Source organism: Alexandromys fortis, unplaced genomic scaffold (assembly GCF_014885135.2).
Source record: "Alexandromys fortis isolate MF-2015 unplaced genomic scaffold, M_Fortis_MF-2015_v1.1 scaffold_126, whole genome shotgun sequence".
Lineage (NCBI taxonomy): Eukaryota > Metazoa > Chordata > Mammalia > Rodentia > Cricetidae > Alexandromys > Alexandromys fortis.
In genome coordinates, this window is record NW_026068018.1 from 4,252,621 (window position 1) to 4,268,273 (window position 15,653).

Here is a 15,653-nt window from a genome sequence, read left to right on the forward strand (position 1 = left end):
TGTTATACGATGACCGTAGAGATGGTTCAGCAGATGAGAATAATACAGCAAAATCATGAGAACCTGAGTTTAATTTCACAAAGCCCATGTATAAAGCCAGTTACTGTAATGTGAGCCCACATAACTCTGTCACTTTGGAGGGCAAAGCAGATACAAAAGGATTGCTGAGGATTTCTGAGGATTGCTGGCTGACAACATCGCTCCAGGTTTAGTAGCAGACACGATTCCCAGGTCAGGTAAGAAGGTGCAGACGAATCAGCAGAACAGCAGATGGTCTCCTCTAGTCTTTGCATGTGTGTGTGTATGTGTGTGTATAAATTATTTCACACATACAGTTTATTTTACAGGAAATCAAATGATTTAAAGGGTCAGTTTATTATGTAAACACACAATGACATGGTGTTCTAAAGGTAAAAACAAGCAAACTGTACTTTACTAGACATTTAACATACACCATGGCATATGTATGTAGTTTTCAACCATAATAATTAAAACCATCTTATATTGCTAAATAGATTAACTTATATATAATTACTGTCTTTCTGTTACAAATATGAATTACAACTCTATAGAAAAAAAGAAAATGTTCAATGTGTCATGTTTGGAATATGACAAATTACATTTGCAATGTAATTAACAATGTTAAAATACAGACCTCAATTTATAAATATGTTTGCTACATGTATGTTTATACACACACATACAAACAGTGAAAAAGATACTTTAGCATTTTATTCTTTCCTTTTCTTTTCAAATATTTATCATGAGCAGGTTCTCTAAACAAATGTTTAATCGCATAATTTATTTTTATATAGATCTTTATTTTAATGTCATTTCTCAGCATTCTTAGTTAGCAAATTAGTAGGTTTGCTTCAACATCTACACTCACATCAAATTTCTGAAAAAAAAAATACCTGAAATAAATCTGCAATTTAGAAGAAAAAAAAACATGTTAGTCGCTATTATGCAAATCCAAGAATTTAGAAAAATTTAAACACAGTTTATTTACTATTCTATCACTAAATAACTAAGTCATAAGTGTGAGATCTTAATCTTGTGGGCTCTAGTTTGCCTTTAATTAAACTACATGGACAACAAAACATATTGAAGATGACAATTGATTTTAACATTCTGAGAACAAACTTTTTTTTTTTAGATATATGGTTAGGCTATCCAGTTTAAAGTTTGCAAATATCCAAAAACAACTTGCAGAATTAAAAAGGTTGCTTTGTCAAAAAACAAAAACCTATCACTAAAAAAATACTCCACCACTACAAGAAGTCAGTGGAGAACTGAAATGCTGGGCCTTGGAAGCCAAAAATGAAACAGAAACCATGAAGTTATGCCACTACCTGGCTTGCTTTTCACAATCTCTTCATCTTGCTTTATTATAAGCTAAACCGTTGGACCCAGGCTGGCATCACCCTCCTGTAGAATCAGTCCTTGGTCATAAAATGCAATGCTATATATAGAGTTGCCGAAATTCAATCTGGTGAAAACATTCTCAATGTTTCCTCAGCCCAGATTATTACAGCAATTAGCAAGATGGTACAATATACCTAGGATGCATGTGGATAGCACATTATTGTATATTATTTATTTATCATCAGTACAATATTAAAATTGCTAGGTGATGTTTTCCTAAAATTATCTATATACTTCTGACAAATTTTCTGAAAATGTCATGTCGAAATTTACTATTACAGAAGCTTCCTTGAACATATCACACACACACACTTCCAAAAAATTTAAATGGATATACCCTATATCAGGGGGACCATACTCTAATCAGACACCAAAATAAACCAACCAAATAAACAACAACAACATACAAATAAAATCATATCAGGAATGGGTTACTGCCAGTGTCCAGCCTCAGCTTGGGTTCAGATCCTGAAGTGAGGAAGGGACTTGGGCACAAGGAAAACTTCTGACCACTGAGTAGATTGCACTCAAGTAGCCCCAAAGAGCTCAGGCTATCTTTGTTTATACTTTAAAAAGTTTTTTTTTCTTACCAGGATTACATGAACAGCTTTATTAATGGTTTTTATTTTTGACTCTAAGAAATACATCACAGTTTAAGTAATACATTGTGAACATTATGAAAGACCCCCCCATTCTCCTTTATGCTTCCCCAAATACACATTCCCAGAGCTGCATAACCTTATTCTAGACATGGTGTTCAGCATTTTACAAGGCTTAATTAAAGATCAAGGCAGATGCATCATGTTCTTGCAGTTCTAACGTCAGCTGGCAACTACTTGTGGTTACAAGGTTAAAAATAATAGACATGGCCATAATGATTTAAGGACAATGAGCAAACCCGGACAATTATATCATGTCAGCAAGATATATATTTTATACAGTTCCCTGTTCTACAAGAGGCTCCCATGTCTCAACCTCTCTGTAAAAGGCAGACTTTGATAAGGCGCTCTTTTCCCATCTCACTATATCATACTTCTTCCACCAAAATAAGCTCCCGTGTATGTTAAAGACGAGTCTAACCATTCTACATGTTGCATTGCATTATTCCCATCAGAATATACTATAAGTTAATATTGATTCTACATGACTGGGTTCTAGGCACTTACAAGCATGGGTTGGTGCGATATGTATTCCTGAGGCCTTTTTTCTATTCTGTGTATGTTTGCCTTACTCTCCTTTCCAAAACTGTGAGACATTTTCAATGCTCCAAGTGTTGTTATCTCATCTGTACCTAACCATCTCTATTGAGTCAGAAAAGCTCCCTGGATTAGTTGTAATTAGTAATTCCAGATAAGAGATTTGAGAAACATTAGCCCCCTGTTGAATTGTAGGGGGAAATATTTGCAAAGAAGCAGAATTTCCAGGAAAAATTTCAGCTGTTGCATGTGTGACTGACAAAGTAAAACTAAAAATCAACCCAAGGGCTGACCATTATATTGAGAGAGAAAAGATTCTGTAGCCTGCACAAATTTTGCAGATTCCTAGACTGTATCGTGGTCCCTGCCAAGTGAGGGTCTGTTTCTCCAGGTGCCTTGCCAGGCAGAAGCTATTTGTACACATAGTCATATAAGATCTTCTTGGCTGCAGGGCTTCAGACAGGTTATTTTTTTCTGATCACTGGCAAATTAGGTCCACAGACCTCCAAATATCATAGGATATTGCCATTGCTCTTGGTTACCCTCAGAATTTAAGCATAAGACCTTGTGTCTGAAGACATCTTTTCCCCGCAACTAAAATATGGTAAACAAATATGAATAGTGGCCTAGAGGCTTCATATCTATTGACTAGCTTTCATTCTTCTGGAATGTCTTATAGATATTAGATGAAAAAAGTAATCTTAAATTTAAGCCTTTTCTTTTGTTTTTAATTGAAAATAGACTTTTTGTACAATATATTCTTATTACAGATTTTCCTTTCTAAACTCTTCCCTTCACCCTACTTACAAAAATTTGATCTTTTTTGTGAATCCTCTGAGTAAAAATGACAAAGTTCTAGGCAACATATGCCTACTAGTGACATAAGAGTAAGGATAGCGTGGAAACAATCAATCATCTTCTGATTATATTTAAGGCCCAATATAAGAGGAAACATTGTTATCTGGTACTATAAAACTGGCCAAGAATGGTGGCAAGGTGGCTATAGACCCTCCAGGAGAACTTCCTCATATTATCCTGATAAAGATTGGCTATCTAAATGATTTTAATGACTCAGTGGTATATATCTATGGATCTCAACTATCACAAGAGAAGCTACTTGCAGTGAATGACAACTAGCGTAGTGACTCACATTTAGACAACAACGAGAGAATGAGTGATTCTAGCATGTTTCGTGTGTTTGTCATCCTTCCGCTTTCAAAGTTCAGGGATCTTCTCGGAAGAGAGAGAAGACAGACTGTAAGAGCCAGAAGTGGCATCTTTATCTAACCCTGTTGTGGTCATAACAGGGCCGTTGTTTATATGAAATCACACAGATTATACAAGCATGAATAATCTCTGTACAAGTTCAAACAAGAAGCTGGAAAAATACCTGCTGATGAGCTATTGGCATTTACCCTGCCAGGAGAGGAAGTGACAGTTTTCTGTAATGATACATTAAGACATTCCAGAGCACACCTGCTATTCGAGGGTAACTGGGCAACAGAAACCTGAACTCCATGGTTTGAAATAAGAGAGATATGAACGGAATATAAAGTTATGTGACTAGTTATATTGCAGTGTTTCTGGGAGGAGTTCAGGGAAAGTGCTCAAAATTCACTTTGTGAACATCTCAATGAATTAATAACAATATTTGAAAAATTTATTCAGGCCACAAATTTAATGTGTGTTCTTGGAGTAGGTCTTGTTTATAACTGAAACCCATCCTACTTAAATATCACACCTCTTGGACATCCAGTAGATAGATTATTACTTGAAAAAGAACAAAAAATAAAACAAAGGGAAAATGTTTTCTATAGCTCAAATATAATTGGAGGACACTTTGTAGTATAGTTGCATTCGATATGATTTAAATGATCCTTTTAACTAAGCAGAGTATAAACAATAGTTTAATATCAACGTTTTGGTTTGACAATGTTGTGAAATTTGTTGGATTCCATATGTCTCTTTTGAGAAATATCCTCTTATAAATAAAGAATTGATGCATGGAAATTGGAACACACTCCTTGGATCTTCCCAGACCAGATGCTGCTACTTTGAAAACCAATCATTCAAGTCATAGTCATCTTTGACACTTCCGATAAGACTTTCTCATGTTGTGGGCATGGATTTATAATTGTATTTATTGTCATTACGATATTGGTAAAAGATGTAAATCAGAAAATTTGACTTAGGTTAAAGTACATGTTAAAGTAGAAATTATTTATCTTACTTGAGTGTTTGCAATAATGTGTGTTTGCAGGAAGTCATCAGTGCATGTTCTCTGTGAAATAGTTTTAACATGACACATGAATAATTACTTCATTATGAAGTCATTAGGAGCCACCATTGACAGTCACCCACAACAGTTATTGAACACCTGTTTTGAACAGAACATACAGATGTTTCAATCTATGACAGCAAATGTGAGTAAACCTTTCATCTCATTTTTAACAATGACTAATTAATGATATGCCTTATTTTCAAATAATACAAGAGCATCTTCAAGTTTTGATAGCTATTTTACCTAGAACTCAATAGATTTAATGGAAATGTCACCACAAATATTTTTCTTTCATTTTGGTTTTCTTTAAATTAATATTTATATATTATAAAAATTGAAGTTAAAAATAACACAGAAATTATTACATAAATAAAAGTTATACAGGTAGAAAGAGAAGTCAAAGTAGAATAAGTCAAAGAATTAAGGATGCCAAAGATATTTTATCTTAATTTTCTACACTATGTATAAAATAAGTAACTATTTATAGTAAAAATGGCAAATGCATAATAACTACTCAGAGGCTGGCTCGGTGGCTCAGTGATTTGTTGAAGGTAAAGATAAAAGTTCAAAAAGAAGAAAGCAGATATATACTTGTTCTATAAAATAATACAACCAAACTCATTAACTCAGAAAAATAATGAACAAGCAAATGCATACCCAATAATTCAGAAATAAATTTAAAATTTTGAATGGAACACACAAGAATTATTATAATCTTTAAAAGTTTCCAAGATTAAAGGCAGGATTTGTTATCTTGATATTACTACTACTTGGAACAAGCTGATTCTTATGTTGAATATACTACTCTGCTCCTAGGAGGATGTGTGATAGCATTCTTGTTTTGTCAGCTTTTGAGATAGTCTCAGTGTCCAATCAAGGCTGGCCTAGTACTCGGTTCATGATGTAAGCTGCCCCTAAACCTGTTGTCATCCCGCTTTAACCTCATGATGCTGGGATTACAAATCAGGTTGCTACGCCTGGTTTCTAACCATACTCTTTTTTTTAAATTAACACACAAATATTATATTCTGCTATGTCCTTTGTAGACAAAATTGTTTTCCATCATATAACTCATCCTTTTTACTGCATTGTACACTTCTGCTTCTAGTGTATCCCTCCTTCTGGTTGTCAGTCCCATATACACTATTCCTTAAGTCCTTCCTCAACACTTCTTTTCCCCATCTCAAAGCTTGAAGCCTCATTTCTAATTTCAGAGGTTGTGCTATACTCAAACACCCATATATATATTGATGTATAAATGTATGTATGTATGGATATATACATGTATCCACTAAAAAAATAGAATCTGAAAATGAGAGAGAAAATGTGATGTTTGAGTTCTGAGCCTGGATCATCTATGTTTTACCAAGTTTCATAATTTCATTTTTTAAAAAAACTGACTAAATTTTGATTGTGACTTTACATTAAAATTTCATTATCTATTCATCTGTTGGTGGATCTTTAGGGTGGATTAATTTCCTAACTATTGTGAATAATCATGCATGGCTATTCACAAATTTCTGTCATAGAATATAGAATCCTTTGTGTATATTTTGGGAGACATAATTGGATAATATCCTAGATAATTTTTAACAATAAAAAATAGCTATACTGATGTCCATAATGACTATAATAGTTTATAGTCCCAACAGTAATGTGTAAGGGTTCCTCTTTTTTAATTTCATTATCAGAATTACTTAATCATAATTTAGATAGAAATTCAAAGTAGTTTTAGTTTTATTTTCCTGACTGTTTAGGTGGTAAACAACTTTAAAATACTTATTGGCTATTTGTGTTCCATCTACAGCACAGTTTTCAATGATACAAAGGTAACAAAAGAGACAAGAAAGAAAAACATGCTAATGAGCATCTGGGTTCTTAGAATTTATAGTCAGCTTCAGTCTTCTAACATAGCTAATTCATTGGAAACAAAGAATATTATAGAGGGAATGAATTGCATAAATGATCTCTGGGGAGACAGTTAGGATAGGTTACAACCTTGCAAAATGTTTTCAATCCCTAGTTAGGCATAGTTTTAATCTCTTGGATGCCACAGCTTCTGTACTAAAATATAATAGGGTTGATCTTGTCTCCTTCAAATATCCAGGAGGATAACTATATGTTTTTCTTTGGGTTCACCTTCTTATTTAGCTTCTCTATAATTATAGGTTCAATATCCTTTATGTATGGCTAGAAACCAATTATGAGTGAGTACATATCATACTTATCTTTTTGGATCTGGGTTACCTCACTCAAGATAGTGTTTTCTATTCCCATCCATTTGCATGCAAAATTCAAGATGTCATTGTTTTTTTTACTGCTGAGTAATACTCTAATGTGTACATATTCCACACTTTCTTTATCCATTCTTCCATAGAGGGGCATCTAGGTTGTTTCCAGGTTTGGGTTATTACAAATAATGCTACTATGAACACAGTTGAACAAATACTTTTTTAGTATGATAGAGCATCTCTTGGCTATATTCCCATGAGTGGTATTGTTGGGTACTGGGGTAGGTTGATCCCAAATTTCCTAAGAAACTACCACACTGATTTCCAAAGTGGTTGCATAAGTTTGCATTCTTACCAGCAATGGATGTGTGTCCCCCTTACTCCACATCCTCTCCAGCAAAGGTTATCATTGGTGTTTTTTTTTTAGTTTATTCTACTCGCATTTATTCCATGCATTGATATTATATTATCCCTCAATCCCTGCTTTTGTTGAACCACGCCCCTAGAACTACATCCATCTCCCAACTTTAAATCATCTTTGCTCCTGACCCCTCATCCTCTTCTTTTTCCTTTTTCTTTTATAACCCACTGAGTTCAACTGATGCTAATTTTATGCACATGACAGTTGGGCATCTTCCATTGGATCATTGGTGTTCTTGATTTTAGCCACTCTAACAGGTGTAAGATGGTATCTCAGAGTTGTTTTGATCTGCATTTCCCTGATCGCTAAGGATGTTGAGCATGACCTTAAGTGTTGTTTGGCCATTTGAACTTCTTCTGTTGAGAATTCTCTGTTCAGTTCAGTGCCCATTTTGTCATTGGATTAATTAGCATTTTAAAGTCTAGTTTCTTGAGTTCTTTATATATTTTGGAAATCAGACCTTTGTCTATTGCGGGGTTGGTGAAATCTTCTCCCAGTCAGTGGGTTGCCTTTTTGTCTTAATGACAGTGTCCTTTGCTTTACAGAAGCTTCTCAGTTTCAGGAGGTCCCATTTATTCAATGTTGCCCTTAATGTCTGTGCTGCTGGGGTTATATGTAGGAAGTGGTCTCCTGTGCCCATGTGTTGTAGGCTGCTTCCCACTTTCTCTTCTATCAGTAGGGCATCTGACTCATAAACAATTTTAGAAGACTACAAAACTGTGGGCAAATGAAGAGTGTAAATTCAGAATGCATCCTATGTGTTCAATAACTAAAATAAATCATTTTTATGATTATTTTATATTTCTGCTGGGTCTTTACCTTCACAGTGTTCTTGAAACTACAGAGTGAGTGAATTTTCTCAGCTGTAGGATTCAGTTTAATTCACCTGGATTTAGACTTTCTTTCTCAGGGGATCATGGGAATTGCAGAGATAGTAGTGGCTGTTGTAGTCTGTCCATAGCTTTTAATAGTGATGGACTTACTAAATAAGTTTTATAGATTTTTTTCTATTGTTCTTTGACTACATTTGTTGCAGAAGAGAATGTTTCTCTGTTTTCCTTTGTGTCAGCACTGTCCTTTGATAAATTCTTTATCTGTTGAACTCAATTAAAGCCTTGCTTTCTTCCTTTAAGGAAAGAATCTGCTGGCAGATGTAGAGGCATCAGAAGGAATCTTACAGAATAACTTCTAAAGAGAAAATGGGTAGAATATGTGGTTCAATTCCTAGATCACTTCGGACAAAAACCATTATAAATAGATACAATGATAAACATCGGAATTTGACAAGACATCTACCACCCACATTCATCAGAGATGGAATGCTTTAACCGACATGACATCTGATATCAAGGGCCTCTTTCAAATTGAATGCCGAGTATGAAAGTTTGAAAACAGTGGATAACTCAGTTGCTCCTCTCAATATGGCAATGTAACTATATTTTAACAAAAATTTTAAGTGCTGAAAGGGAAGTGGAACAAGTCTCTATTCATAAACCCAAATTCATCTCCAAATGATAACTTCTCACAAATGAAAAAAAATTCTAATGAAGTCTAACTGTGTATACAAGCCATACTTAATTCCAGGTTCCATGTACAGCAAAAATAACAAACACAAAAGGAACTCAGTGGCATTTTTGAAGAACCGTTGTCTCATAAAGTTTTGTCATGGGCTTTTCTTTTCTTTCTTTCTTTCTTTCTTTCTTTCTTTCTTTCTTTCTTTCTATTTACCTAACCTTATACATCCTTTATATATTATGGATATTATATATGGTATATATTATAATTACTGAGTATATGCTTTTCATGGATTTTCTGTGTGAATTTGTGTGTCACATTGACTATATGTGTTTCTCAAGCTTATTATTGTGATTATTATTTTATTTGGCTCTTTTTATTCTGTTTGGTATATCCTATTCTTGTTATTGTTTCTACCTATTTTATCATTATTATTTATAATATACTTGTTTGTATCTTATAATATAGCAAAAGAAAAGGTGGAGATTTGGTTGGGTGGGAAGAGAGGAGAATTTGGGATGATTTGGGTAGGTTAAAAATAACCAGAATATACTATATGAAAAAAAAACAGATAATATAAAGTAGAAACTATAAATATCAAATATTCTTTCTTTATGTCTCCCTTAATTAGAAAAATGCACAAACCTCAGGAGTTCCATCAAGGTAATTATCTGGGACAATTTCCTTAAGGATGACTTCAGTGATCTGTATTTAGATGGCAGATGTTCCAGCTGCTGTCTTGTATACTCCTAGGTGCCCTCCAGAGATTTCTTCTGCTGTGTGAGTTCTCAACTGTGCCTTGTATAGCCCTTGAGCTAGCATCCCCAGTCCTACTGGTAACAGGAGTTTCCCAATTCATTGTCTTTAAATACATTCCTTGTGTGCTGTAAGATTCTATTCTAATAAGAAACCAGAGTCCTGCAATTAATTGAGGCTTCAGCAGTAATTAGAATCTACAGTCAAACAAGAGCTTAACGGGTATTTATTTAGTGTGTACTGTGTGCTTCCTAGTGTGCTAATGGAAAGTAATGATGATCATAGATATACTAAAATAGTATATTCATGCTTGTTAAAATAGATTACTATGAGAACAATAAAATTCCTTTATAATTAGTGACAAATGCTATTAGCATTTTTAAAATAATGTACTTATTGTAATTTCTGATGGTCCTCTGAGAAATGTGTTTTATCTTGCTTAATCCCTGCAGAAGTTAGGAGATGAGTGCTATAATAATCTTCATTTTTCTGATGAAGAAATGTGTTTTATCAAGTTTTTGCAACTATGCAAACTGACACTGTTAATAATAACTAAAGCCTAGAACAAACCGTATCTGAAAAAAATTCCTGCTTAACAAGCAGAAATACTCCAGGAGTTGACAAAATTAAATCTTTTATATTCATAGAGAGCTTTTGTTCAGTAGATTTTATACAATTTTATCTCTTAGAATCTCATAATAACCATGCTGTAGGACAGGCTTATTTTGTTCAGAAGCAATATGAAATTAATTTCAATTATAGGTTCATTGTACATTGTCAACTCTGAGAGGAAAACAATCCTCCCAAGGACATAGGGAGAGAGAGAGAGAGAGAGAGAGAGAGAGAGAGAGAGAGAGAGAGAGAGAGAATTATATATTATAGCAAGGGTGAAGGCAGTGTATTATTGTTATTCTAAGAGATTTCTATATTGCATATGACTTAACCAACTGACAAAGTAAAGAAAGAGTAAACATTCAGAAGCAAGTATAAAAATATGCTAGATTAGTTTGTCAGAAGATTTTGAATTTTGTAATATAAAATATAATGCCAGTTACTCAGAAGGAGAAATAAAATCAAAGTATAGTCCCAAACTATAGTGCTATCCAAAAAAGGCTTCTACATAGCCTAGTCAAGGGAGGAGATTAGAATTAGCGGACTAAAGACATCACTGCCTGGCTTGATGAATATATTTGTTAAATTTTTCTAGCAAGATATTTATTCTTATCATATATACAAAACTAAAAAAATCTCATGGCTTAGCACTAAATAACATACCTAAAAGTGAGTGATAGCTTTAAATATGTTTCTGAAATGAGAGCATATAAATGATCAATTACACATGCAAAATATATTTTTTGAGACAGGGTTTTTCTGTATCTTTGTAATCTGTCCTGGCACGCTCTCTAGAGACCAGCTTGGCCTCACACTCACAGAGATCTGCTTGCCCCTGCCTCCTAGCCCAGTGAAAACATCACAAATTATTGTATAATAAATGAATATCCATGATATTACCACCATTAAATATTGCTTTACATTATTTTCTGTATACAAAAGGTGCAAAGAGTTTGCAAGGACAATGAGAGGATAAACCTTGTGCATGCTGTTGAGAGTATGCAGTAGTAATGATAAAACAGTATTGAGGTTCATCAAAATAAGTCCTGGGCTTGAAGTTAAAATTCAGTCACAGAACACTCACCTATCATATGCAAAATCCTAGATTTGAATGAAAGAAGAAAATACATTTAATACATGGTGTATTAAATCCAATATTATGACAACTTGGAGGATCCAATCTTTGTCACCTCTGCTGAATAATAAAAATGTAACCGCAAGATGCAAGCAAGCAAGTTGATAGAGATTGGTATCAAGTTTAGTGATAAATATCTTGTTGTATTTATCAAGAATAAAAGTCATAAAGGTTAAAAATACCTCTTTGCCTCAACACCTTGCAAAACACAGTGTCCTCAAATTCTTAACATTTTTCGTTCATGGATCAGTAGCACAGAGACTTCATCTTTGGAATTCACCTTCAATCAATAGTCAAAAGGAACAAGTATATTAAATGTCTTTCTTTAGTATTTAGAATACTTTCTGAGGATAGGTAAAATGGAGGAAGACTGACATAGTAAGACATTGTTTGAATGGCTTATCACAACCAATCAAGAGAAAAGGTGGGTTACTTCTTCTTGGCATGACACTTATTTTTCATTATTGTATATTTTATAAATTTTATGTTTGTGTCTCTATGTATGTGCATTAAAACATACACAGAAACATATATGTGTACATGTACATATATATTAATATATATATGTATATATAAAGCATATCACATACACACAGTAGAATATTGCTCAGTCGTAGAAAGAAGTAAATTTTGTGACTACATAAAATGTGAATGAGCATAAGTATAATGTATAATCTCTAAATCCACACATAGGTCAAATTTTACTTTTAGTCATGAGGATTCCGAAAACGTAAAAATTTGAGAATAGAGTGATTTGTTGCAAGGAGCAAAAGAGAATAGATGGGAAGTGAGAATATGGCAGGGGGCAATGACTGACTGATAGATTCTATGCTACAGATGGAATGTATTAAGATTTTATACCAAACTATAAAATGACTACCAATTCTATGTTTTACATTTCAAATGTTCAGAGGGAACTATTTTGAATATTTTTAACATAAAAATACAAATGGCGAAATAGGTATGTATAACTGATCTTAAGCGTACAGTTACTCTATTTTATGTATCAGTTAAAAATAGATTCACATTAATTATCAAAATAATATTTTCCCTTTAATTCTTGCAGTGGCTATGTTTTCCCATGTATCCTCTACACAATAAGGTTGTTTATATTTTTCATTATTCTCTTACCAACCAAAATATTGATTTTTTTATATTAATAGAACCCGATAGAAAACTCCTATTGGTTTGTGTAAATATGTAACAAAACTCTGTTCAATGTCATAAAAGCAGCACTATTTTGTGTGCGAAAGAAAAGTCAGTGTGCTCACATCTGGTTTTCAAACCTAGTGACGTCCTTTCTCTTGGATATTTTTGCATCATCCCTCAAGAAATACTGAGCCCAACTGGTGACCACATATCAGAACAGTGCAGAGAAGTCAAAAGAAAGGGAGGCACCTCAGACTCTATCACAGTCCATCGGCACAAGCCAGAAAGGCAGTCTCCAGACTGCTAACATACAGATCGCTGTGCCATAAAAGAAAAGACAGAATATAAGGTTTTAAAGCAGCTCTACCTAAACCCTGTACCTCAAGAGGCCAATATGAATTTTAGGAGCATTTGAGGAAGCCATTGAACTTTTATGAAGCATTTTACAGAAAACTACAATATTAAAATCAGTATGTTTACTAATAAATGTAAAATAAGAATCCTAACCATTTCACATATAAGTCATTTGATGAAAATAATTATACATTATAAACCAAGAATTGTCTCAAGAAAGCAACCCGAATTCACTATCTGACAAATCATTTTAACGTTTGATACAAGGGAAATATGTAGTGGTCTTGGTTTGTTCTCTATTAAGTTTGTTGCGAAATGCCATACAAAATGGCTTCTACAGATTTAATTTTCATAACAGATGTGAAAATTAGTCTATAATACCTTTCTGTTATAGAGGTTTTCTAAGGAGCCTAATGTGAGTACTCCAGGTGCCATCAGTTTTCCAATGACTGTACCTTAAACAGTAGTCCAAAGAATGCTTTGATAAGAACATCTTATATTCATTAACTGGGTTATAAATTTACATCTTATTTCCTTTGCAAATTTATGCAAATGGAGTTTGTTCTGGGTTCTGCTACTAGTTAAGGGGAGTCACCATCAGATGGGGATTATTTTCTATATCATAACGAAATCTTTAATCTTCACTCTCCCTAAAAATTCTGTGCAAAAACAGTTTTGAGAAGTAGTGAAAGGCTTCAGAAACAAAAGCTGTTATTACTTTTCAGTAAATGTGAATGTTTAAAAATATAATCTAAGCTAATATGTTTGGTTGTAAATATATATCTAAAATATGAAATACATTTTATGAAAATATATTTAAAACATATTTCCCAATTTAATAATTTCAATTAATTATTTAAACAATATCTGTCATATTAATTCTCTGGTTATTTAAACTTTATTGTTTCATTTTCTTTAATCATATAAAATAATAAAAGTGATAATGCTATAGAAGCTTGTATTTAACAGTTCTTACATTGTTTTAATAGAATTACCCTTCTACATCAAAAGTAGTCCTGGAATTTCATGGCACCAAGTAATAAAGCTCAAACAATTACTTGTTATTTTGTTTCCCCTGAAATAAACCTCTAGATTTTCTAAGTGCAGTATCATATTTTTGCTACTTGCTGCAGCACTGTACTATTCTGGCCACAACTCTCGAAATCACTATTACTATTCGTAGTGGAGCACCATGAGAGCTGGGCCTAAAGATATAAATGACACCAGATGGCCTGAGAACCTGATACTTTAGTGGAGACCTGGCATTGTGTACAAGAAAAATGGTCTAATGATAAAATCACGGCAATATTACTTCCTTCTTCCAACAATATTTTCAATAGTAATCTAAGCCGTAAATGTAATAGCAGGTCTAACACTACAGGCAATATTAAATTGAAATGGCAAATTGCAATGCTAGGAAAATTGTTATCAGAGGGATTGATCTACAATAGTACCAATATCTCAAACTCCCAAATAAATGTTCAATAAAATGATGCTTCACTATTGTGTAAGCCTCATGATAATTATTTACCCGATATATAGTACTTTAAAAACTCCAGCCACCTTTCAGATGTTAGGGCAAAACACAGAGAACTAAAATGAAAATACATTCCTTTTTATGTTTCATGGAATACTTACTTCACAATATATTTTGTGTCTCATTCTAAAAGACCAGACTCGCAGCCATAAAGAATTTGAGTGTTTTTGTACCGAATTCTTAGAAAATATTAGTTCTTGGCTAGAAATGTGATTTAGCTAAAGAGACAGAATGAATTCCCTGCTTCAAAAGAAATGTTAAAAATTTAGAATTTTGCAAATCATAATTTTATTTTTTTAAAATTAAAATTTTATTACTTTTCTCATTCCCTTTCTCACTCCCAGTACCTCAAGTACCACTCACTTTGTTCCTTTTTGAAACAATGACTTCATTTTCTTTAGCTGTCTTACATATGTCTTAAGACATAAATTAGATCTGCTAAGTCTTATTACTATTACATGCATTCATATTATCTTGGGCCTGATAACTCAATATTGGAAAACTAAGAAAATATATTAAAAGACTGCTATCCAATTCTTATTTATCATGGGACAAAACAAAAAAACTAAAAAGCAAATTTCTCAGGTAGTATATTTAGCATCATCTATATTCGTCAGTGTGTGTGTTATTGATAATTATATATCCATACCTATTATCTGTCTTATAAGCTTCCAAAATATCTCTGTTTCACTACCATTACAAGCTATCCCAAGAATCTTAAATGTTTCAGATAATAATGTACATTTTGTTTATTTTTTTAGGTAAAAAAAATCAATGTTGATTTCTGGGGGTTTGCAGATAAGAACCCAAAGACTATCAGAATAAACACCTGGATGCTAAGGCAGAGCTAGTTTCAACAGCAGGGAAGAGCGGATGCTCATATTTTGCTTCTTTTGTTTTTCTTCATTGAGCCATAAATGATGACGTAAGTAAGACAGTTCCATGTTATTGTGTGATGGAATGGCATTAAAAAGTCGAAAAATAAAGAAACAGATGTAACAAACGCTGAACATTCCTGCTTTGCCAACTGACTACTGATCA

The 15,653-nt window shown here is 33.2% G+C and overlaps 1 protein-coding gene across 2 annotated transcripts in view; it reads right to left on the reverse strand.

Annotated features, from left to right (window-relative positions):
• The window catches only part of Brinp3 (BMP/retinoic acid inducible neural specific 3), a 347,625-nt gene that overhangs the window by 52,278 nt on the left and 279,694 nt on the right, over positions 1-15,653 (reverse strand). The window lies entirely within an intron of this gene.